We start from the raw sequence: 25,785 nt of genomic DNA, 5'->3' as shown, positions 1-25,785 counted from the left end.
GGCGAGGATGTGTCAGTGGGAGTTAGAAATGAATAAGTGATACGAGTTAGACTGATAACACCGACTAAGGCGTCCACACAACGCACGAGACAGCACAGTGAAGAGCGGCGTTATATATGGACCACCCTGTACACATAATACCGACAATCTTATAATCATCTCAGAAAAGCGCCTCTTCTACAGTTCCTTCACTTTAACTTGGCCCAAATTTTCGTCCCTTTGCAGGTTATTTCACGTAGTTCAGTGGCAAAAAATAAATAAATAAATAAAAGACAATGCTAAAGCTCTACATTCTTATCACAGCACTCCTTCGTGACTAGTATCATATTCTAGCGTTTGCCTCTGGATACAGCTCAGGATTCAGTACGGAGAGATAGTTATTTTAGGCCAAGTTAGAGCGAACAGAGTATAGCAGTCACACTCTATTTTAATGTCATCTCCAGACGATTTTATTAAGAAGAACTAAAGGTGGAGAATAAATGAGGTAAAGTAAGTAAAGTATTGTACAGTAAAGCAGAGTAAAGTAATGTAATGTAAATCAAAGTAATATGATGTAATGCAAAGTAAAGTGGGGTAAAGTGAGGTAAGGTAATGGATGATATGAACTTGATAAATAGGTAAATCAGGGAAGAAGGAATAAAGATAAGAAGGAAAGAGGAAGAAGAAAGATGGGTGGATATATCATGAGGGAGGGAGGAAGATGGGAGAGGGAAGAATGCTGGAAGGAAGAAGAGAAAGGACGGACAAGGAAAGGAAGGATGGAAGGGAGAAAGATTGGGAGAAGGGAGGATGGGAGGGAGGGAAAGGGAAGGAGAGAGGAAGGAAGGAATCACAAAAGGAAGAAAGGGTGGAAGGAGGAAATGGGAAAGGAAGGAGGGGAAGAAGAGAAGGAATGAAAGAAGGAAAAACACAGGGAATGATAAGGCATTAAGGACGGAAGAAAAAAAAAAAAGAGCAAGAAGGAGGGAAGAAGGAAGAGAAAGGGAAGCAAGGAAGGAGGAAGAGAGAGAAGGAGGAAAGGAGGAAGAGAGAGAAAGAAGGAAGGAAGGATGGAGAAAGGGAGGGAGCGAGAAGATACATTTCCCACATAAACACTTCATCCTCTCCCTTGCTGTGTTTTCTTGTAATTGTGTGGCCGACAGCGAGGGAACAGTGGAACGGAACAGTGGAACAACAGAGTGGAACAGTAGGAATGAAACGGTGTGGTGGAACAATCAGGTGGAATATAAAAGAGGAAGGGTAGGCTGGAATAATAAAGTGGAACAGAAACAGGCCAAGAAGAACAACAGGAATGGATGGAACGGAAAGATAAAGGGGAACAGCAGATGGTGCAGCAAACAAAAGTCTGTGAGTGGAACAGGAGGGTGAAACAGTACAGTGGAACAAAAGGGATGGAAAGGTGAAGGAGAACAGTATGAATGGAACGGCACAGTGGAACAACAGAGCAGAGGTTGGAATGGGACAGCAGGGGGGAACAGTAGGAATGGAACAGCAGGTATAAAAGTAGGAATGGAACAGGGGAGTGGAAGAGAAGTGGAACAGCAAAAGGATGGAACAGTAGGAACATGAGTGGAACAGTAGGGACAGAACTGCAGTGTGGAGTGCTGTGGGACGGCGAAATGGAACAGAAAATGTGGAACAGAAAGTGGAAGAGGATGTGGATGAAGAACAAGTGTGGAACGGGGAGTGGAGGGTTCAGCTGGCCAAGACTCAAGAAATAATATTGACGTTGTAAACACTGACTGAAGGAGGCGGAGAGAAGGCAGGGAGGGAGAGAGGGAGGCAGGGAGGAAAGGAGGAAGGAAGGGAGGGAAGAAGGGAGGGAGGGAGGAAAGGAGGAAATGAGCGAAGGGAGGGAAAGGAGAGAGGGAGGGATATAATGAATGAAGGAGGGATGGGAGTGAAGGAAAGAGGGAAGACTGGAAGGAGTCGATGATAGGAGGAGGATAGAAAGAGGAGAGAGAGAGAGAGAGAGAGAGAGAGAGAGAGAGAGAGAGAGAGAGAGAGAGAGAGAGAGAGAGAGAGAGAGAGAGAGAGAGAGAGAGAGAGAGAGAGAGAGAGAGAGAGAATGAATAAAAAAGATGGGGAAGAATGAATGAATGAATGAAAGAGTAAGTGATGAAGGGATGAGAGAAGAGAGTGACTGAGGTAGAGAAGGAAGAAGGAGATAACAGGTGAAAGAGGGATGGGACTGGGGGAGAGAGAGAGAGAGAGAGAGAGAGAGAGAGAGAGAGAGAGAGAATGAAAGAAAGTGAGGGAGAATAAGGTGATGGACAAACTGGTGTAGAGAAGGAGGCAGTCAAGAACAGGATAAGCGAATGAAGGAGGGAGAGAGAGGAGGGATGGAAGAAAAGAATAAAGTAGCAAAGAAAGAAAGAGAGAAAGAAAGAAAGAAAGACTGAGAGAGAGATACAGAGATATGACGAAGGAAAACAATTAAGAAAGGAAAAGAAAGATTGAAAAGGGAAAAAAAGGGACTCATAGAAATAAGGAAGATATCCAAAAAGAAAGAAAAGAATGAAAGGAAGGAAGAGAGATGGAAGGAGAGAATGAGAAAATAATGTATGACGGTGGAGGGAGAATGAGAGGGAGAAAAACAGAGAAGAGAAAAAGAAACAAAGAAGAAAAAGAAAATAATGAAAGAATACCGCAAGGAGAGAGAGAGAGAGAGAGAGAGAGAGAGAGAGAGAGAGAAGGATAAAGGAGGAAAAAGGAGAGAGAGCGATAAAGGAAGGCGAGACGGAAAGAAATGTTGAGAATCTGTCAGAAAAGAAAGAGGAACTGTGGTGGTAAGGGACATTTTGAGAGAGAGAGAGAGAGAGAGAGAGAGAGAGAGAGAGAGAGAGAGAGAGAGAGAGAGAGAGAGAGAGAGAGAGAGACAGACAGACAGACAGACAGACAGACAGACAGACAGAGACAGAGACAGAGAGAGAGAGATACACAGGTAACTGCTATAAATGACACATAAACATTAATTAGATGACTGACTGGAAACAGATAATAATAAAAATAAATTCACCTTTACAGCCGTTCAACTGAAAATTACAGCTGCATAGATGGTAGTTTATTAATCTATTTTTGAAGAATACAAAACCAAGAACAAAAGATTATGTAATGCATGTAAATCTCAATCATTCTCGCAGTCAAAGAATAAAAATCTATCTCCAATAATCCTCTCGCTGCCTCTGGTGCAACTAAATAGGTAGGATGAGGAAAGGAAAAATGTGAGAATAAAGGAAATAGGAAGACAGAAGAATGACAGAGAGAGTGAAGGAGGGACGTGATAAAATGAAGGAAAGGAACGTTTGAGGAATAAAGAACTTAATCTCTTTTCTATTTTTCCCTCCCACCCATTCCTATCCTAAGTTCCTTTCTCTACAGGAGTCATTACTGTCTTGATTTTACTAGGTTCCTTTTTTATACAGGGGTCATTACTGTCTTGATTTTACTTAGCAAATTCTGTGTTTCTTATGCGGTAGGCTGGCCCAACTAAAAACCCTCCGAGTCGCCTTGACTCTTACCACATGCAAGGAAGTTGGAGGCAGCACTCTAGTTCCTGCCCCAGGGAATCGCAGCAGGTGCATTATGTATTGCACGTGTGTGTACTGCATTCACAGAAGGAACAATGTCTATGAGAGAATGATGGGCTGCTCTCAGTACACACTATAAAGGTGGGGACAGACGCCATGAAGTGCCTAACCTCGGTGCTCATCTTACTGAGGCCTTTGAGCCTGTGGTGGGTTATTCATCCACTAGTCTGAGATACAAGGTCGCTGTACTATTCAATTTGTTTTGGTCACCTGAGTCGAGTGGCACTAGGATTGGACATAGGTGCAATCGAGCCAGAAATTTCGTAGCCAACAATGCTAACCACTCGGCCACCTTCATTTCCTCTCTCCCTCCTACCTCCGTTTTTCCCTCATTGGTTGTTTCTTAGATCACTATTTACCCATCTTTACTTCCTTTCCTTCTCCACTTCATTCCTCCCTCCGTTGGGAATTTTCTTTACCTCCTTGACATTTTTGCTTCCTTTCATCCCACTTTCTTTCGTCCTCCCATGTGTTTTGTTGTCTGTCTCTCATCTTCCCTTGTCTTCTTCTCTCCCTCCCTCCTTCCACCTTTCTCTGTCTTCCCTCCTACTTTCTCCTTCTCCATTGCTAGTATCTTTTCTTCAGTGCAGTCCTTTGTTTCTTTCCTCAGTCCTCTCTCTCTCTCTCTTTCTCTCTCTCTAATTCACTCACTCACTCCGCACATTCTCGCTCCCTCCTTCCCTCCGCGTCTCTCTCTCTCACCTCCAACCGAGCGAATTTTCTTCCTCTTTCAGAAAAATGGAAACACTTTAATCCGAAGTATTTCATTTCCGACACAGAGGAGAGTCGGTCTCGGTCGGTCGCATTTGTCGGGATTCGGTCGGGGAGTCGGTCTGTCGAGGATCTTATACGCTGTCTGGGAGCTTAATGGAGTTGCTGATAGTTGTAGAAATCATATGATATTTCGGAGGAAGGGATGTGGGTCGGGGTGCGATTCTGGCGTGGGTCGGTTAGTCGGGTGTCGGTGTATTTGGTCGGGGAGTCGGGTGTCGGTCTACGTGGTCGGGGAGTCGGGTGTCGGGGTAGATCGGCGAGGTGGGCTATGGTAGGTGAAGTGGTAGGAAATTGCCTGGCTGGTTTGGTAGGTAGGGTGAGGGATGGTCGGGTGTTGGTTGGTCTGTCGATTTGGTTGATGGGAAACGATGGGAAGATTTGGCTGGTGACTGACTGATTGGTAGGTACTGTTTGGTTGGTAAGAAAGGGGTTGGGTGGTTTGGTTGGTAAGTAAATGGTTGCTTGGTTTGGTTGGTAGGTGAATGGTTGGTTGGTTGGTAGGTTTGGGGGTTGTTTGGTTTAGCTGGTAGGTAAATGGTTGGTTGACAGGTATCGGGTTGGTTGGTTTGGTAGGTAAGGAGTTGGTTGGTTTGGCTGGTGTGTCGAGATTGGCTGGTTATTTTCATAGTGTATATTCTAAACTGTCAAAGCTCCGTACTTCTCCTTTACCTTAACTAATGGCCAAGTGTAGCCAGTGTCGAAGGTAAAATTGACTAGTAACCAAGGACACTCATTTGTACCTATTAACTCTGGCTCATCGAATTTCACGCAACCCACAATTTACTATTTGCGTTGTGACAGTGACCTAGTTCCATCAGATGAAAACAAACTTGCTATAGTGAGTCAGAATGAACGGATCAGGCTTTCAGGGATTCGTGGAGTGTGTCATGAGCGAAGTTGAAAGTGGAAAAGAAGTTTGAGACAATTCTTTGGACTATTAGGCTAGGAGAAATAGTTATAGGCTTGGTTACATGCTAGGAGTCAAGTCTGTTTAGCTAGGGTGCATGGAAAGACGGGAAACTGTTTGATTATATGGCTGAATAAAGTGTTGGGAAAATGGGCTAGTTTGGGCTGAGATTATTAGGGACTAGTTAGATTACAGGGGTTGGGTAGTTTAGGTTGGATTAGTATAAACAGAGTTATGGTTTTCGTTGGATTAGGTCAGGACTGGTCGGATTAGGTCATGATCTGGTCGAGTAAGGTCAGGATTGGTCATGTTCAATACGGTCGTGCCTGATCGATATGTCATGGTTTTTGTCGGGATTGGTCGGGAAGAGTCGAGATCGATTGGATATGTCGGGGTGGTTGATTTCGCATAATGTAGGAGGTCGGTGTGGGGAGTTTTTATCATTCTTTGTGTGTGTGTGTGTGTGTGTGTGTGTGTGTGTGTGTGTGTGTGTGTGTGTGTGTGTGTGTGTGTGTGTGTGTGTGTGTGTGTGTGTGTGTGTGTGTGTGTGTGTGTGTGTGTGTGTGTGTGTGTGTGTGTGTGTGTGTGTGTGTGTGTGTGTGTGTGTGTGTGTGTGTGTGTGTGTGTGTGTGTGTGTGTGTGTGTGTGTGTGTGTGTGTGTGTGTGTGTGTGTAAATACTATACCGGAATGTCGGATCTGGTCGAGCTGGTCAGTCTCTTCTATCGGGCTTGGTCGGGGTGGGTCGGTTTCTTTTGTCGGGTTTGGTCGGGGTGGCTCTGGGGTGAGTTTGGCTCTGACAAGTAAGTTATTACCTCGTGTTGGACTTCCTGCAACCCTCTCCCGGTGCTCTTACAGTCCTCTCTTACGTCTCTTCCATTCCCTTACCTCTTTTCCACCCCTCTTACACTTGGGTCTTACTACTTTTCCACATTTTCACTCTTTTACATGTCTTCTCAGGCTTTTACATATTTTACCGATCTCTCAGTCTTTCTTTACGTATCTTTTAGTTCACTACACCTCTTTCAGTGATCTTACAGTCGGCTCTTGTGTCACTTCCAGTCCCTCTCCTCTCCTAAACCACTCTTCCAGTTTGTTCTTACTGCTTCCCCAGTCTTTTACCACTCTTTCAGCCTTCTACAGCTCAGTTCAGTCTTTTAAATTTCTTCCAGTCTCTCTTACAGTCTCTTGCTACTTTTTCTTTTTTTGCCACTCCTTCAGTATTCATATATCTTCCATGCTTCTTTCATCTCTTTTCCAAATCTCTTACATTCTGTTCTAAAAATTTCCCAGTCCTGTACCACTCATTCAGTCTTCTTCATCACTTCCAGTCATTTAAAGTCTGTTTCTATTACTATTCAGTCTTTTGCCACTCTTCAATCTTCCATATCTAATCCAGTTATCTACCAGTCTGATCTTGCTATTTTCCCAGTCTCATTACAACTAATTTATGCCTCTTCCAGTTTTCTTAGTCTTTCTTTTTTTCGCTCAATGTCATCAGCGTACCAAGTAATTTTCTTTTTTATATTCCAGCTAAAGACAGATCATATTATTTAGCTCAGAGAAAATACACTTGCTCACTCCTCGCTCTAATACCCTCTTGTAATTATTTCAAATCTCTCTCTCTCTCTCTCTCTCTCTCTCTCTCTCTCTCTCTCACAACTTCCATATTCGCCACTCAACTCTCCTCAAGTCCTCTCCGGGCTTTCTTTTAGAGCACTCTGAACTAATTTTCATCTCTCTCTCTCTCTCTCTCTCTCTCTCTCTCTCTCTCTCTCTCTCTCTCTCTCTCAGATTTCTCGCCAGCTTCTTAAGTTTTATCCTGAACCTCTCAGAGCCCTCTCAAAGTCATCATGGACTTCTCACAGCCCAATTACAGCACACTTAAGCCCCTTCCCAATCAGGCTGCCCTCTCCCCTTCCCTCCCACTCACCAAGCCCACTCATCAATGTAGCTAAGCCCTTCCACAGCCCCTTCTCCCTCCCAGACCCTCTCTCACTTAGTCTCTTTTCTTTATAGTTTCAGTTCATCTTTCTCTCACTCTTCTTTCACTGTCATCCCTTCCCCATTCCAGTCCCCCCTCTCAGTTATAGCTATCCCTTTCCTGTACTTCAGCCCTATCTCAGCCCTCAGCAGCTTTTCCTAGCCGTGTGTCAGCCCATCCAGCCCTCAAGCACATCCCAAGTCCCTCTGGCTCCATCCCATCCCAACCCAGATATCCCCTACTTCACATATCCATACCAGCCCTTAAAAACTTCTTCTCTTTCAGCATCTTTCAGCATAACCCAGCCCTCTGCCACATCCTAACCCTTCCCCAGCTCTCAGCTCACCTTCCCACACCCCTTCTACAGCACATCCTAGCATTTATGTATCTCTTAGGTACTTCCAAACAAATTTCAGGTATTTTTAGTCTCCCAGCTCTCTACCAGTCCTCAACAATAGCTCTCTCTCTCTCTCTCTCTCTCTCTCTCTCTCTCTCTCCCCCTCTCTCTCTCTCTCTCTCTCTCTCTCTCTCTCACACACACACACACACACACACACACACACACACACACACACACACACACCATCACCCAGCCCTCTCCCACGCAAGCCACAATCCTTTTACAATTCCTTGCCTTTAAAGCTCTCCTGCAGCCCCTCACTCGCGCTGCCTCACTCTCTCTCACTCACCTCACTCACTCACTCATTCTCACATATCTCATTCACTCTCATCATCAAATCCCATTCACTCACTCTCATCACACTCACTCTTACACCTTCCTCTCACACTTCTACACGTCATTTTCACGTGCTTTTTCCATACTCTTCTCTCATACTTCGCTTGCACTATTGCCCCAGTTTCACGCATCACACTCACACCTCTCCTCACACTCACTTTCACACCTCACTCTCATGCTCCAATTTCACAACCTTCTCTCACAGCTAATTCACTCAACTGCCTCATTTTCACACACGTCTCACTTTCACTTTCATTTTTTACTTTTTTCTCTCATTTTCGCATCCTTCTCTTACAAGTCACTGCTCATTCACTCCTGCCCTTCACTATCACACAGCATTTTCCCAAGTCCCTCACTTTCACTCATAAAACCATCAACCTCTTCAACCTCACTTTCACACAAGTTTCTCTATTCGCAGCTCTCCACCAGCCCTCAAATAAACTCTCTCTCTCTCTCTCTCTCTCTCTCTCTGTTTCTTCTAACTCACATAATACTCTTGTTAATTATAACCTACCATTAAAAAAAAACTAAGAAGGATTAATAGGTTTGGTCTTGTTTGCATTCCTTTGTACTCCTTTGTATTCCCTCCTTTCTACCTCTCACATCCTCTACTCCTTTCCTCTCTCTCCCTCTCTCCCCTTTTCCTTTCCTCTCCTCCCACCATTTTCTTGCTCTCTCCCTCACTCCCTCTCCCCATTCCTCTTTTTCTCCCTTCCTTCCTTCTCCCACTCCTCCCTCCCTCCTTCTCTCCTTCTCTCATCCCTCTATTACCTCCCTTCCCTCTCCCACTTTCTCTCCAATCAACACACAGCTGAACGTAATATGATGGGCACACAAACGATCTCTCTCTCTCTCTCTCTCTCTCTCTCTCTCTCTCAGGCCTGGCTCAATTTCGCTTGCTCTGCTTTTCAGTTCCTCAATTACACACAGATACAAATAAACAAACACAAACTCAAGCACCCATGACTTCTAAGCAAAGCGAGCGAGCACACACACACACACACACACACACACACACACACACACACACACACTGCTGTCACCCAGGCATGATTTGCGATGGATTGTTGCATATTCTGTACCTCCTTCTTCTTTCTCTTCTTTTCTCTTCACCCACCCTATTAATCCCCTCTCTCTCTCTCTCTCTCTCTCTCTCTCTCTCTCTCTCTCTCTCTCTCTAACGCCTGGCAACCGTCCCAGCCTGATCTTGGTATGGTCCATTGTCGGCCTAGTGAGGGAAGAAAAGAGAGAGAGAGAGAGAGAGAGCGAGAGAGAAACTTAAAAAACCTCATATATTAACAGTGTCCATTGTGTCTAGTGAGCGGGAACGGGGAGTGCAAATGTAGTCTTATTTTTTGCCAGAAATTGGTGAGTTTTAATGAAGTTACCCCCTAAGGATAGCAAACTTTGTGGTGCAGGCGGTCTCTCTCGGTCTCTCTTGGTCTCTCTCTCTCTCTCTCTCTCTCTCTCTCTCTCTCTCTTTCGCTTTCTCCATCCCCCCCTCTCTCTCTCTCATTATCCTTTTATTTCCTACTGTCACTACCCATCCATTTTTCAGAATCATCATGCATCCTCTCTCTCTCTCTCTCTCTCTCTCTCTCTCTCTCTCTCTCTCTCTCTCTCTCTCTCTCTCTCTCCCCGACCTAGTGACGCTGCTGGAGAGGGGGATGACCAAGATATTCAAGTCTCCCCTGCATTTTTCTTCATTTTTCTCGGGGTCTAAGTGGAAGGTGGGAAGTTCCATGCTTTCAACTATACTCCTTTCACCTTAACATGGCCCAATTTTCTTCCTTTCGCAGCTTATTTCATGTAGCTCAATGGCAGATAAAACACAACTATGGCTCTATATCCTCTCCACAGCACTTCTTCGTGACTAGCATAATTTTCTAGTGCTAATCTATTGTTGTAACTCAGCATTCAGTACGGAGAGATGGCAATTTTAGGCCAAGTTCGAGTAAAATGAGTATAGTAATAACAAGCACCAATAATGCCATAGGGTTGTGATGCAGATAATTCCAGTGATGAAAAAATAATGGAAATAATATTGCCTGGGGTACAGGAACTTATTAAGATTTTCACCCCAAATACTTTTTCCATTTACTCTTGCATTAACCAGACGATTTTATTCAAATTTTGAGATCATCCTGAAGGGGTTAATGAACTGGAGGGGTTAGTGAAGCAAATGCGTCCATCCCCTATACTTCAAAAAGTCTCTCCAGAACTAAGTAAAATCATGAAACAAAAATAAAAATAAAAATCAATTGAAAGAAACGCCACCGTGTAAAAGGCATTATTAAAAAACGAGAAGAAATAAACTCAGGTTAAATTCCTGAAAACAATCTTGAAAAAAATCCTGAAATCTTGCTTGAAATTTGGCCTTGAAGTTTCACCAGTTCCCTCTCCGCCCCCACTAGGTCATCGATGAAGTGTGGCTGACCTCGACCTTAGACTTTCTCCCTTTCGCCACAGTCTGCTTTCCTGGGTGGCTCGTGTGATTCTGCCCAAGTTCAGATGATCATTTCTTTAATATTATCGAAGGAGGGTTTAGGGAAGACGTCCTCTGCTGTCATATATTTTTCTTGGTTTTATTGTACTTTATTTTTGGTCAAAGAGGAAGATTTTTGATTAATAGAGTTCTTTTTATCTCGTCTGGATCGCAAGGTTGGTGTGATCTGCTTGTCTGTGTAAGTATAGCCTCATTCTCTTTACTCTCTCACCCCAGGTCGTCTTCCACAGCCTCCCTAACCGATCCCCCCTCCCCCACAGCTGTCATTCTCCCCTCTCCCCAGGTCATCTATCCCCATCACCATCCTACTCATCACCCCTCTCTCCCTCCTTCAATCCCCGTCTGCCTCTCCGTCCTCCCCCTTCCCCTCCTCCTGCCATTCCCCTTCCTATCCTCCCCTGGTTCCCTTCCTTTCATCCACCTCTCCCCCTTCCATCACCCCTACCTCCCTCCCCGACCACGCCCACACCCACAGGACTACAACCGTCTTTGAAGTAAGGGTTTAGATCCCATGAGAAGTTTTCGGTTCCCTGCCAGGAAGTTTGTCACCACCACCACCACCACCACAGTCATCGCCACCACCACCACCGCCACCATCACCGCCACCCTCAATCAAGCAAAGTGGCCTGCCCTGTCACACACTGCTGGCTTGGTAATACAGTAACAATTGTGCCGGAGGGGGACGCCTTAACGTGGTGGCACCGATATTATTACCACCCGACCCTAATTCCCAGTAATATAATCGTCCCTCACGTCCCTCCCTATCCCCCGAGAGGATGATGATGGACTGCAGATGGAGGGAAGCTTCAGCCCTACAGTTCTACCACTACCACTACAACCACTACTATTACTACTACTACTACTACTGCTACTACTACGACTACTACTACAGTGACAATGGTATGGCTTTTGCAGATATGTCAACTGTTCAAATTTGAAGAACTACGGACTCATACTTTTTGCGTATTTAACCCCATTGATCTAGTGACGTTATTTCTCCTTCATAATTCCTATCTCCAGAGAACTTCACTGATTATTGGAGAAAATGGCGAAACAGGAGGGGTAAAAGACAGACTTCATTAAGATTTTCACTACCAAAGATCTCTCCAAAGCGGAATAGAATCGTAAAAAGGGGCAAACATAAACACAATATCAAAATCAATGAGTACAATTCTCCCGGTAACAATGATCACTTTAATATGGACACTATTATTTTCAGGACAATAAAATATTACTGCTACCGTTGCTCCTAATAATAACAGTAATATTCCCTTTAGTCACACAGCCCTCTCTCGCTCAGACCAAATTAAAATATATAAGGTTTCACGGTATTGCGAGAATTATTATTACCGATAAATTGTATAATCGGGAAAAAACATTATTAGGGGATGTAAAATAAAGTGAAATAAAAATGAAATACAGCTGCAATAATGTGTTCAATTATGATAAGCACCACCACTGATGAGATATGCAAAATACGAAGCTGTGATAAGAATATATTATCACTGTTTGTTATCACTCAATATTATTTTCCCCTCCAATCGTGACGTAAATATTACAGAGAGAGAGAGAGAGAGAGAGAGAGAGAGAGAGAACTTGGAGACAACTTTCCTGTAGAGTCAGCAGCCTCTCTCTCACCACATACACCCTTGTTTACCTTCTCTCTCCATCATCCCTCCTCCCTCCTCTCACTTTCCCTCCTTCAAGACTCTCACCTTTTCTCACCAATTATTTCACCTATTTTTCCTTGCCATCTTACCTTTCACCTTTTTTTTTTTCAATTATTTTAACTCTTTTCCCCTTTGCATATTTTCTGAGTTTATTGCATATTATTCCTTATTCTTATTTTTGAGTTAATTTTTTTATTATGATCTCAGACTCCCTTTCTGGTCTCTTTTCCAAACTTTTATTCCTAAATTCTGTCTCTTCTCCTACTTTAATATTTCTCCTTCACAATATTGACTTTTGCTTTACCATTACGCTACCCGCACCTCCTATTCTCCTCCTTCTCCCTCAACCTCCCCCTCCTCCTTCCTTCCCTCCACTTCCTCCATTCTCTCCACCTCTCCTACGACTGTTTCCACTCCCTCGCCTCTCCACATCTCCTTTGTCTTCCATCAATCGCCCTTTTCTTCTTTTCACCATTTCTCCCTCATTCCTTCCATCTTTGTTCTTCCTGCCGTTTCTCAACCTCCCCTCACTCGCTCCTCCTCTCTACCTCTCCTTGCTCAACTTCTCCTTCACTTCCTTCACATCTCCTCTTCCCTCCTTCATTCCCTCCACCTTCCATCCACCGTCTGCCTTCTAACACCCTTTCCCCTCCTCCTTCCTTTTTCTCCACCTCACCCTCCTTACCTCCACCTCCCTCATTCATTCCCTCCATCATCCATCCTTCCTCCACATTTTCCGGCCACTTCCCTCAGACAATAGCAAAAGTACACACACACACACACACACACACACACACACACACACACGACTCAGTCACTCAGAAGTAATGAAGCGAGTGGGCAACAGAATGAGAAAAATAGCTCAATATCAGGAGAGAGAGAGAGAGAGAGAGAGAGAGAGAGAGAGAGAGAGAGAGAGAGAGAGAGAGACGCTGAAAGGAAAAGAAAATCTGTTGACAAAAATAATGAGGTACAACTAAAGAAAATGTGATGCCAGGTGCGAAGAATGAAGGAGACAACGAAGCCAATATTTCACCGTGAGAGAGAGAGAGAGAGAGAGAGATTACATCAAAGGCTTTAATTCAACTTTTCACCGAATTACTTGTGCGTGAAATGGTGTCCCCGAACTGGAAGCGATCCAACGTAACTCCAATATCACAAAACACAGGTAAATCACAATCAGGTAATTACCGTGGAATTAGCTTAACATTCGTACCTGACAAACTACTAAATACAATTAACATAGAAAGCCGAGCCTAACACTGTGAAAAAAATATATAAGAAGCGGTGGCAAGGCACAGCAAACCCGGCCCCGGCAGTGATTTTAGTGTTGGCGTATAAACACAAAGACTCACATATCAAATTCGGAGTAAATCGGGTGAAAATTGGCGATTTTATGCCCATTCGAAATTTTAAGCCCGACCCACCTGACACTGAACCCCCTACGGCTAGCGGGAGGGGGGGGGTGACCCCCCTGATGTAATGAGGCATGTTATAGCATGCAGATTTGAAGATGCACCTTTAGGTTTTGGTTTCATGTCGATATGACGCAACTGAATGGAGTTATGGCGAAGAACATTTATTTACACTTTTTTTTTTTTTTTTTTTTTTTTTGTCTACATCCTGGGCCTCGGCTCAATTTTGCCCAAAATTTAATCAGATATCAGAAGGTCATAACCCATCATCCCCATAATTTTAGTCAAAATTGCACCAGTAGTTTTTGAGTAAAATAGTTAACAGACAGACAGACAGACAGACAGACAGACAGACAGACAGACAAACAAACAAACAAACAGATAAACAGAGAAAACAATACCCGTCCCCGATCCCATCCGGGGCGGGGACCGGTAAAAACAAAAATAAACATGGATTCTTGAGCAAAAACCTTTATCTGTGTTTTAATAAATATCTACTAAATTACCCCTCAAAACACACACACACACACACACACACACACGAGTAAATAAAGGAAATCAGTTGCAGTGGAAATGGAGTCAGGTGGATAAAGAGCCGGCCTACAGGTGTTGAACAAATACCTGTAATTAACGTTATACATCAGACTGGATAATTAACACGACCTGCTGGGTTGGGTACAGGTGTGTGCCTGGTTTACGGTGATGTTGTGTTGATGTTTTATTACGAAAATGTTTAAATAAAAATGTTGAAGTCATGACAAAATGAAGGTGGTTCGGGAACATCTTGAAAAATAACAGTTAAATCACCAGATAATCACCATCAGATCTCTATCGAATCATAAGCGAATCACAATATAATTACTATCAAATAACCAACTAATTACAACCAAATCACCACCCAATCATCATCAAATCACCACCCAACCACCACACAATCACATCCAATCATTACTCAATAACCACGCAATCACCAGCCAATCACCACTCAACCATCATCCACTCACCAATCACCAAGCAATATCCACTCAATCACCACCCATTCATTACCCAATTACCCCAAGCACCACCACCTGCCAATCATCAACAAAACCATCAATATATTATGACTGAAGTATAATCACCACCCAGTCACCACCTAATCATCCCCAAGTCACCAACCTATTCACCACCCAATCACAGCCTAATCACCACCCAATCACCCTAAATCACCGGCACCAGGTAAGTCACCAGTAAAGGGACTACCTTTCACGTCCACCTGATTAAAAATACCAGGACATTACCGGGAGGAGAGAGAAGAGGGAGAGGGGAGGGGAAAGGGGGGAGAGAGGCAGGGGAGGGGAAAGGGGGGAGAGAGGCAGGAAGAGAGGGGAAATAAGAAAGGGGAGGGGTGGAGGGTGTGAGAGATGGGGAAGAGGGGGGAAGGAAGAGGACATAAATGTATAGGGGGAAGGGAAGAGCAGGGGAGTGGGGACGAGGGATGAGGGGAGAGGAAGGGTAGGGGAAAAGGGTAAAAGGAAGGGGGAGGGGGGAAAGAGGGGGAAAGGGAAGGGGTAGGAGGAAGGGCGGGTATTCGTATTATCATAACAGAGCGAATAGTGTATTAATGAGAGGATTACGGGGACGGGCCAGGGGGATATTGTGCAGGTCTGTTATAACTAGGTAATGAAAAATGGAGAATTAGCAGGGTGTTGTTAATGCACTCTCTCTCTCTCTCTCTCTCTCTCCTACATACCACAAAATATTCACTGAAATTCATACAATAGTTTATATTTTGACCTTCATTAACGCTTAATATAAAAATTCCAGACGACAATACTAGGAGGTGGAGAGGGAGGATGAGAGGAAAAATTTTTAATCCCTCTTCTAGTTTTTTTTTAAATTATTCTCGCGCAGCATCTAAGCCACTCAAAAAAAAAAAAAAAAAATCCTCACAACTTTGGCGATAAACAGTGGACTGCTGCGAACTTAACCAGGCTGTGAGTAATATCGCAGTACTCGTTTAATGGAAAAAGTTATCAGATAAAGAACCGAAGTTATGATTCTTCCGAGACTGAGGCACCGTAGTCAGCTCGAAAGAAAATTAACTTTGTGAATTATAATTATATACTTCTTTACAGCTCAGGGAATATGAATAATTTTCTACATAATCGTAATACAATGTCAGTCGTCATATTAATTCTGATCATTTAACTTTTAATTACTGTAGTGCATTAAGTAATTTTTGTTTAGTAATCATATATCAGCTGAAAGTATTGCGTAACCTGTGAGGGGTGACCTAAGTAAAATGCTTTCCAAATATTTCCCGACTCAGTAACAATCTCTGCTCCTTCCTCTGTTCACTTTCTGTTTAAAAAAATAATACAGTTAAATCTTACTGCTTTCTCACCTTCATCTCTTCATCTCTTTGATCAAATACTTCTTTTTCTCACCTCGCTCCTTTCAAATACCTTCTAAGCCAATTTCTAACTATAAAAATCGCTCCAAACTCACTTTAATATTTCTCTCGCCCAGTAGACAGAGAACAAATATTTCCGAAGGCAGTGAAATTAGCGTTCGTGTGGATTTACTGCGACCTACGACTGTTCAGGCCAAACTCACGCCATCTGCTGGGTGAAAAAGTAAACATTTTTAGGGGCGAGAGTTTCACGTCTGAGTATTGCAAGAACGAGCGTAAATTGGAGGCAGCCGAAGTTTGGAGTGTGGGGTAGAAAAAATGAGACGAATGGAAGAGAATGTGATGGAGAAATTGGAAGAGGAGTATAAACGAAAATAAGAGAAGAAGGTCGGAAAGCACGAGAGGCATATAAAAAAAAAAACTAAGTGACTAAGAATGACAGGAGGAGAAAATGAGGACCAAAGTAAAGAGAGCAAAGATATGTATTGGTGAGAAAAAGAAGAGAAGGAGATGGAGGAGAAACTGGGAAGAGAGAGGAACTGTAAAGGATAGGACGAGGAAATGGGGAGAAAAGAAAAAACAGGGTTAGAAGAGAAAGAGGAGAGGACTAGCAAGGCAAGGGAAAGGAAGAGTCGAGAGGGAGGAAGGCTGGTATGAAGAGAAGAGAGAAATAGACACTGTAGGACTGTATGGAAGTGTAGGAGAGAGAGAAAGACAGAGAGAGAGAGTTAAAGGGAGGAGTAAAGTATGGAATCAGTGAAGCGTAGAACAAATGGAAAGGCATTGCAAGGAGAGGGGCGGGAGAGAGAGGGAGAGAGAGAGAGAGAGAGAGAGAGATTGTATGGAAAGTGAAGAGTAAAGAGAATGTAGAGTAAAAGTGTGTGTGTGTGTGTGTGTGTGTGTGTGTGTGTGTGTGTGTGTGTGTGTGTGTGTGTGTGTGTGTGTGTGTGTGTGTGTGTGTGTGTGTGTGTGTGTGTGTGTGTGTGTGTGTGTGTGTGTGTAAAGGCACCACATTGATATTTGTTGCTGTGGTACTTGTGGAGGTGTTTTATGACGCGTCGGAAGTGACACAAATTCGGGCAGTGAACAATCTAATATCCAGTTCAGATCCACATACTTTTCCCTGCAACAGTCTGGATTGAATCAACGACCACACAGACCCCTAGCTCACCGATGTTTCCACTCTGTCCACTCACCGCCTCCCCATTAGATAAGAAAAAAAAATGAGGACAAAAAAAATGAGCCACAGAAGAGGTGGATGATAAACAGAGATGAAAGACTATGATAAAAGAGAGTTCCAAGCATCTGAAAAAAGGCAGAGGAAAAATGCGCTGACGGGAATAACAATGAAAGAATGCATAGAAGGGAGGGAGAGAGTGAAGCCAGGTTGATAAGCGTGAAAGGAGACAAGGATGGAGAGCATGATGAGAGGGAGAACAAGATAGGGGGAAACAGAAACAAAAGATAAGTTTGGAGAGGAATAACTGCGTGACTTATAGATTGGAGAGGAGGAGAAGAAAATGAAGCTGAGTTTAGTTCAGGGTGATGTCCTCTGAGGTGGTGCTTCGGCCGCCACCTGCAACGGCCGAATAAAAAACCCTGTGGCGACAGATGGAATAGAATGCTGGATCAAATTTTCTTCAAACCATAAAAATGTTAATGTTATCAGGCTTCTAAACTTGCCACTGAACTAAATAAAATACTCTTACACTAGCTAGAATGGTAGATTCGATTCATTTCGACGATTAGTGTATCAAAAAAATAATTAAAAACGATGAAAGGGTATGATTAGGAGAAAAAAATAAATACTGAAAAAGAGAGCACGGAAGCACATACTCTGAGGGAAAAAAGTAGTGACTAAGTACGAAACAGAAAGAGGTGTAAGGTAATTAACACGTGGATATGGATTTACGACACGTGGATTACAGTGACTGGTAGTATTGGCTTTCCTACACCCACTAACTCAATAATCATCAGCATCACCCTCGATACGGAGATGAGGCAAGGGGAACGTAACTGAATTTGCAAAGAGGGGAAAACATGTCTAAGGAATGAGGGGAAATGATAAGGAAGAAAGGGGAAGGCATGGCTAGGAAGAGAGAGGAATGCTTGGGTGGGAAGAAGTGTACTGAGGAAGAAAGGAAAAGGACCTGAAAATGAGAAGAAAGCTTGTCCGTGAAGAAAAACTAGATTACAGTGTGTGTGTGTGTGTGTGTGTGTGTGTGTGTGTGTGTGTGTGTGTGTGTGTGTGTGTGTGTGTGTGTGTGTGTGTGTGTGTGTGTGTGTGTGTGTGTGTGTTACAAGACGATTTCCTTTGCGTAAGAAAAACACAAAATGGTAAATCGCATCCAAACCTCCAGCATCAGGCACTTCCCTCCCTAACAATCTCTCACGTTCTGTCACAACATCTTTTATGTTTCACCTCGCTCTCATCTCCTCTCCCCTTCAACCCTCTTCCTCTCATAGATCTTGTTCCATCTCATTATTGTGTCTCTCACCACCCTCTCCCTATTTCCTTTCATCCTTTCTTCACCACGGTTCGTTCTACATTCTCTCTCTCTCTCTCTCTCTCTCTCTCTCTCTCTCTCTCTCTCTCTCTCTCTCTCTCTCTCACCAATAACCTTGCACACGCAACAAACTCTTTGCCAATCTGCGCCTCCCTCTTCCCTCCCTCCCTGCCTCATCTTATCCTCTTCTCTCCATCCTACATTCCCTCCACTCTCCTTCCTTCCTCCCTCCCTCCGTGACTTTGTCTTCTGTATCATTCTCTTCCTTCCTACCTTTCTTCTTCCTCCTTCTCTCCGTCTATATTTTCAGTCTTTTCACCTTTCTTGTTTCATTCCCGTTCGCATTACCCTCCCTTCTTCCCTCTCATGAGCTTCCATCCCTCTCCATTCCTTCCCTCCTTCCCACTCACTCTCCCTTAACCAATTCCCCCCAAACACCCACCAGCAACACCCCCCCCCCCAATCACCAATTCTCCGTCTAGTCCTCTCACCAATGCCTTCGAACAGACCCCTCCTAACCACTCTTCATCGCCCCCTCTTACCCAATCACCAACACTGTCCCAGTACCTCATCCCACCAGCTACCCCCTCCCATCCCCCCATCACCAACCACACTCCCCCACTTTAATCCCCACCACACTCCTCCGTTCCCTCCCCCACTCACTCCTTCACCAACAACCTCAAACACCCCCCTCCCCTCTCTCCCTCCCACCATCCCTCTCCCTCTTCCCCCGTTTGACGTGTGATGCGGCGAGGGAGTTTTGCGAGAGACAGCTCCTTTGATCAGCGCTGATATGAGACCCGGATATAAACTTGATTTGCCAACTTCGTGCAGGGACGCCTGTAAAACCACATGATTGGACCACTTGCTGGGAAAAAAAAAAAAAAAAAAGTGGCGGATGGGAAACTCGGCCGCTGGACAACTTTTTACATGTGTGTGTGTGTGTGTGTGTGTGTGTGTGTGTGTGTGTGTGTGTGTGTGTGTGTGTGTGTGTGTGTGTGTGTGTGTGTGTGTGTGTGTGTGTGTGTGTGTGTGTGTGTGTGTGTGTGTGTGTGTGTGTGTGTGTGTGTGTTTCAAATAGGCAGTTTATATCCGTGTGAACATATTACCAAGTGTGTGATGCGGGTTATATGTGGCTGTAGTGTGTTTAGCAATGTAAACTTGCAGTGTGTGTGTTCATACTATACCTACAAGTGTGTGTGTGTGTGTGTGTGTGTGTGTGTGTGTGTGTGTGTGTGTGTGTGTGTGTGTGTGTGTGTGTGTGTGTGTGTGTGTGTGTGTGTGTGTGTGTGTGTGTGTGTGTGTGTGTGTGTGTGTGTGTGTGTGTGTGTGTGTGTGTGTGTATGTGTGATAAAAACTACACCTCCCACCGAATGGTAATTCTATCTGCTCACCTAAACATGCACCTAAACAGACTCACATTTAACTACAATTACATTAACACACAATCACCTATAACTACAAATGCATCATTACCATCACCTCTAACTACAAATACATCACTACAATCACCTCTAACTACAAATACATCACTGCTATCACCTCTAACTACAGTCACATCACTACAATCCCCTTTAACTACAATTTGCATTATCACAGGCACCCATTATCACTGCTGCCAGAATTCCATTAAAGCTTTTATAATAATCATGTAATCATCAATGTCATTCAATAACCAAGGAATATATTGCTATAGTCGAGGCAGGGGGACAGGAAACAAAGGGAAGGCGATATATAATGAAAAACAAACATATCCACGAGACTACTGTTTACTGTGATGATCATCTACAAACAATAACAACCCCAATGATAATAAACACACAGCATCGTAAAACAAGCGTGACACGCCATTTAAGTTCATCGCTAAGTGGGTTTATATCAAAGTTACTTTAATGCCTCCAGTTAGCTGACATGATTTATATTCCATTCTTGCCCTGTTTTTCTCTTCAGCTTCATTTCAACTTCTCGAACTTGTGTGGTTAGATACAGCCTTCATTAACAACGTCCTCTGCCACGGCGCTCTTTAAGGAGTGAGGTTGTCTGGTAGGGGTAAATCCTCGTGCAGAAGGAGTTTACGTAGGCTATTGTGGTGATAAAGTGCTGTGTCAACGCTCAGCAGCACTAAATCAATGCTATCTTAACGCTCCATAACGCCTTCAGTACAACGATGCCTTGCTATACGATGCCTTGCTATATGATGCCTTGCTATACGATGCCTTGCTACATGATGCCTTGTTATACGATGCCTAGCTATACGATGCCTTGTTATACGATGCATTCCTGTGCAGTCTTTTACCCTTCCTCCCCTCAAACCAAAGACCCACCTCCCCTTCTTTAGTGTCACAGTGAGGAAAATAACTCGAAACCGTCTCCAGATCTTTTCGTACATGTTTTATTGTCTTCTTTCTACTACACAACAATTTTCTTCAGCTTATCAGAAAGCATAGAAATGAAGGGACAAAAAATATAATTATATATATAACCTATAATTTCCCTTTTTTATGGTAATCTACTGTTTTTATTTGATCCTTGTTAGTGCTAAACTATTACATTCAGTTTAGAAAAATAAAGGGGAGGAGGGGAAGTGCATCAAAATAAATCGCTATGGAAATGGTGTAAGGGAGCTTCCTTAACCGATAAGAATTGGCGCCTTAGTCTCCAATTAACCATTACTTATTTCAGTTATCACAACCTTCATCCATCTTCATCATCGCTAATAAAAGTGTCCATCAACGCTCCATCTCTTCCACTACAATGCTCCATCCAAGCCCACACAACGCTCCATCCACACCTACACAACGCTCCATCCACACCTACACAACGCGCCATCAACCCTCCATCCACACCTACACAACACTCCATCAACCCTCCATCCACACCTACAGCGCTCCATCAACCCTCCATCCACGCACACACAACGCTCCCTCAACACCCTCACATTTCAACCCTGACCATGTATATCGCCAGCACTAAAAGATGTGTGCATCCATCAATCCATCAGTCTCTCTATCAGTTTTAATCAATTCATCAACGCTCCACGCAACTCTCCATCCACGCCCACTCAACGCTCCCTCAACGCTCACACAACGCTCCAGCTCTTGCAACTGATTTATATTGCCAAGTCTGTACCATAATCAATATCTGACATACTGCAAGACAACTTTTTCCTTATTTCATACACCCTACTGAAGGAGAGAGAGAGAGAGAGAGAGAGAGAGAGAGAGAGAGACAGACAGACAGACAGACAGATAAAGAGAGAGAGAGAGAGAGAGAGAGACAGACAAAGAGAGAGAGAGAGAGACAGACAGACAGACAAAGAGAGAGAGAGAGAGAGAGAGAGAGAGAGAGAGAGAGAGAGAGAGAGGGAGGGAGAGAGAGAGAGAGGCAGATGATTACAATCGCCAGAGTTGATATATCTAAAAGGGAATTACGGACAATAAAGACCTTTTAGTCGTACATCCACTGTGCGGACTTTACTTTTCTTTACTTCACTTTAGCTTACTTTATTATACGTCCACTGGGGAAGCCTTTACTCGTCCGAACTTTAATTTACATCCAGTGAATCAGATTTAGTCTACTTCCCTTCAAAGTACTTAAATTTACACCTAGAAGGCAATATTTTCTTACCTTATTCCATTTCACTTTTTACTCCGTCTTATCTTACTTTACCTTACTTCATTTCAGATCTAATAACTATTCTTTAGTCTCCTTTTCCCTACTTTATCTTATTTTATTTTTTTATTCACAGGAGCAAAGTGTACCTGACTATCCACACGAGTCCGTAAAACCTTCCATAAAGCCATTACACTAACCTGGTTTGAAATGTCCCTCCCTCCCTCTCATTATGGGTGGTGGGCATTAGCGCATAATAAGTGACGCCTGGTGTGTGTGTGTGTGTGTGTGTGTGTGTGTGTGTGTGTGTGTGTGTGTGTGTGTGTGTGTGTGTGTGTGTGTGTGTGTGTGTGTGTGTGTGTGTGTGTGTGTGTGTGTGTGTGTGACTCATCTGGCGTTGACGTGAGAGTGAACTGTTGGGTTTCGCATTTGGGATCACAAGCTAAAAAAAAAAAAAATGAAAAGTGACAAAAAAAAAGAAAAACGTGAGAGAGAGAGAGAGAGAGAGAGAGAGAGAGAGAGAGAGAGAGAGAGAGAGAGAGAGAGAGAGAGAGAGAGAGAGAGAGAGAGAGAGAGAGAGAGAGAGAGAGAGAGAGAGAGAGAGAGAGAGAGAGAGAGAGAGAGACATCCAGCCCTGATATACCACGCCTCGCTTTATTTTCCTTCCTCACAACTTGCGCAGACACTCCCCTCGTAACTAACCTGGCCTATTACTCACACACACACACACACACACACACACACACACACACACACACACACACACACACACACACACACACACACACACACCTCATCCATTTTATTCACTCCTACCTCATTTTCACCCCACGTTTTTCCTTCTTCCTAGCTTCTTTCCTTTTTCGTAATTCGTCTTTCCTTGTTCCTAGATTCTGTCCTCTCTCGTTAATTCGTCTTTCCTTCTACCTAGATTCTTTCCTCTCTCGTTACTTCGTCTTTCCTTCTTCCTAGATTCTTTCCTCTCTGTTAATTCGTTTTTTCCGCCTTCCTAGTTTCATTCTTCTCTCGTATTTTTTTTTTTCCTCTTCATTTGTTTTCTGCAAATCTCGTTCGATCTGACTTCTCCATTCTTATTCTGTACCTTCATTCGTGTTTTTCTCTCATTTATTTGAATTATATTTACTCCAGGTCTGTTATTTTTTCTTATTTATTTCTTATTTTGTCTTCCTTCCTCACTTGTTACCCGATATTCATAAATTTTCTTAACTTTTCCTATTTTTCTCATTTTTTCTGGACACTGACTCGCTTTTTTTTCCCCTCCTGTTTTCATTTACTTCGTTTACTCAGTACTTCCTTATTTTCATGATCTGTAAGTATGCAGGGAAAAACTCATGATATTGGTGATGAGAATAATGATCGTAATAATAATAATAATAATAATAATAATAGCTCATCACCATCATCATCATCATCAACATCATCATCATCCGGGCCTCCAATCCCACCATAATAACAACCACAACATTAACAACAATATGAAAAAAACAAAAATCAACGCAAAATTATACCTAGAACAGGTGATTCTCTTAAAATCAAATAAACTAATAATGAAAATAAATATAAGAATAAAGAGATAAATAAAAGGCAACCAACAGTGTAATACGTAATATGATCAGAAACCACCAATGTCACAAACTTACTCTATAAAAACTCTGCCTCCGATAGAGCTGCGGGAAAGAGCTCTGTGGGGAAGGGAATTGAGTTTATTGATAGAGTTATACAGATATTGAGTTCATTAATAGAGTTATATAAATGGATAAAGTTAACAGTCATCTACTCCATGATTTTATCACAAGGGGAGGGGAGTAAGTGTTGGAGAAAGTGTGTGTGTGTGTGTGTGTGTGTGTGTGTGTGTGTGTGTGTGTGTGTGTGTGTGTGTGTGTGTGTGTGTGTGTGTGTGTGTGTGTGTGTGTGTGTGTGAGAGAGAGAGAGAGAGAGAGAGAGGGGGGGGTAATGGAATTAAAGAAGAAAGAGGAAGTGGAGAAGACGATGTAGGCAGGGTAAGAAAAAAAAAAAGAATTATGAGAAGGCGAAGATAAAGGAAGGACAGAAGAAGAAGGAAGGGACTGAGAACGAAAATAGAGGAGACAGCAGAGGAGGAAATGAGAAGAAAGAAGATAAAGAGGTGATCAGAGAGGAAAACGAATAAAAATACGAATGATAAGCAGAAGGAAGGGAGGGAGAAAGGAAGGGTGAAGACTGAAGAAGGGAGGAAGGAAAAAGAGAAGAGGGATGTAGAGGAAGCCAAAAGGGAGACAAAAGAGAGAGATCACATCGAAATGGCTTCATCGAGCCAATCACATCCCGAAGAAAAAGATATTAAAATGGAGAGAGGGAGAGCAGGGGGAGTGAAGATGAGGTTGGGTTAGCTTAGATCAACTTAAATTTGGTAAGTTAGGATAGTTTAGGTTAGGTTAGGTAAGTTAGATTATATCATTTTAGGTTAGGCTAGGTTAGGTTATATGAAGTGAGCTGAGGCGAGGTAAGGTGTCGTTAGATTTGCTTAGATTAGATTAGGTCAGATTAAGACCCCAAATGCCATCGTGGCGTGGGTGGAAGAGAGGGATAAACAGGGAAATAGGTAACAACTGCAGAGATTAACAGATAAATTAATACAGGACGGTTACAGAAAAGTGAAAAGCAAATACACATAAGGAGAAACGGAGAGAGTTGCAGGCCATAATACACGTCGAGAAAAGCATATGGCTAAAGGACAAGAGTCGCTTTATCGGACTTACAGAGAGAGAGAGAGAGAGAGAGAGAGAGAGAGAGATAATACCAAAATATTCCTCAAAGGCAGTTAAGAAAAAAAAAAAAACTGTTTCAAGGTATACCCGAAATCTAACAAAAACTGTCTTAAGGTGTCACTCAAAACTAACACCTTGAAGCTCCTTTGCCATCCCTGCGACAAAATGAAGAAAAAAGAAAAAAAGGAAAGAAAAAAGAAACAAGAAAATGAACGAAAATAAAGAAATTCAAAGTTCTAATGCAAAAAAATTATCCTTAGAAAGAGATAAGAAAATACAAAATAAACCATCAGTGCCTCGATATACTTGACCTAAAATTACGACCTTGAACTTTGATCCATTTTCTAAAACTCACTCAAACTCCGGCCGGCCTGGACCCAACTTCTCGAAAAAGAAATAATTGAATTAGGTCGATATGTGAACTGCGTGAAATGGGGGCGAGTGGAAAAGGGATGGGGAGAAAAGTGGGGAGTGGGGAGGACAGGGAGAAGGGGTGAGAAAGAGAGTGGGATGAGGTGGGAAGGTGGGAAGGAACGGAGAGGATAGAAGAAGGAGAGGAGGGAGGGGAAAAAGTGGTAAAAGGGTGGTGGAGGTGGGAGAAGTGAGGGGAGAGAGAGAGAGAGAGAGAGAGAGAGAGAGGACGAAAGAGTGAGAGATAAATTCATTACTAGCTGAATGAACGTAACAGCGATATGCATGTCAGGTGTGATATGGCTCGCTCATCGATGTGTGTGTGTGTGTGTGTGTGTGTGTGTGTGTGTGTGTGTGTGTGTGTGTGTGTGTGTGTGTGTGTGTGTGTGTGTGTGTGGAAGAGCTGACAGGACAAGGAGAGAGATGGGCAGAGACACATGCAGTTATACAGACGAAAGAGGGGTGGAAGGAAATATGGATGACGGGCATGGATAGACAGGCAGACGAGAGAA

Source organism: Coenobita brevimanus, chromosome 71 (assembly GCF_032717465.1).
Source record: "Coenobita brevimanus isolate Jiangsu-jjx chromosome 71, ASM3271746v2, whole genome shotgun sequence".
Taxonomy (NCBI): domain Eukaryota; kingdom Metazoa; phylum Arthropoda; class Malacostraca; order Decapoda; family Coenobitidae; genus Coenobita; species Coenobita brevimanus.
The sequence above is the reverse complement of the archived record's forward strand: the minus strand, read 5'-3'. Positions refer to the sequence as shown.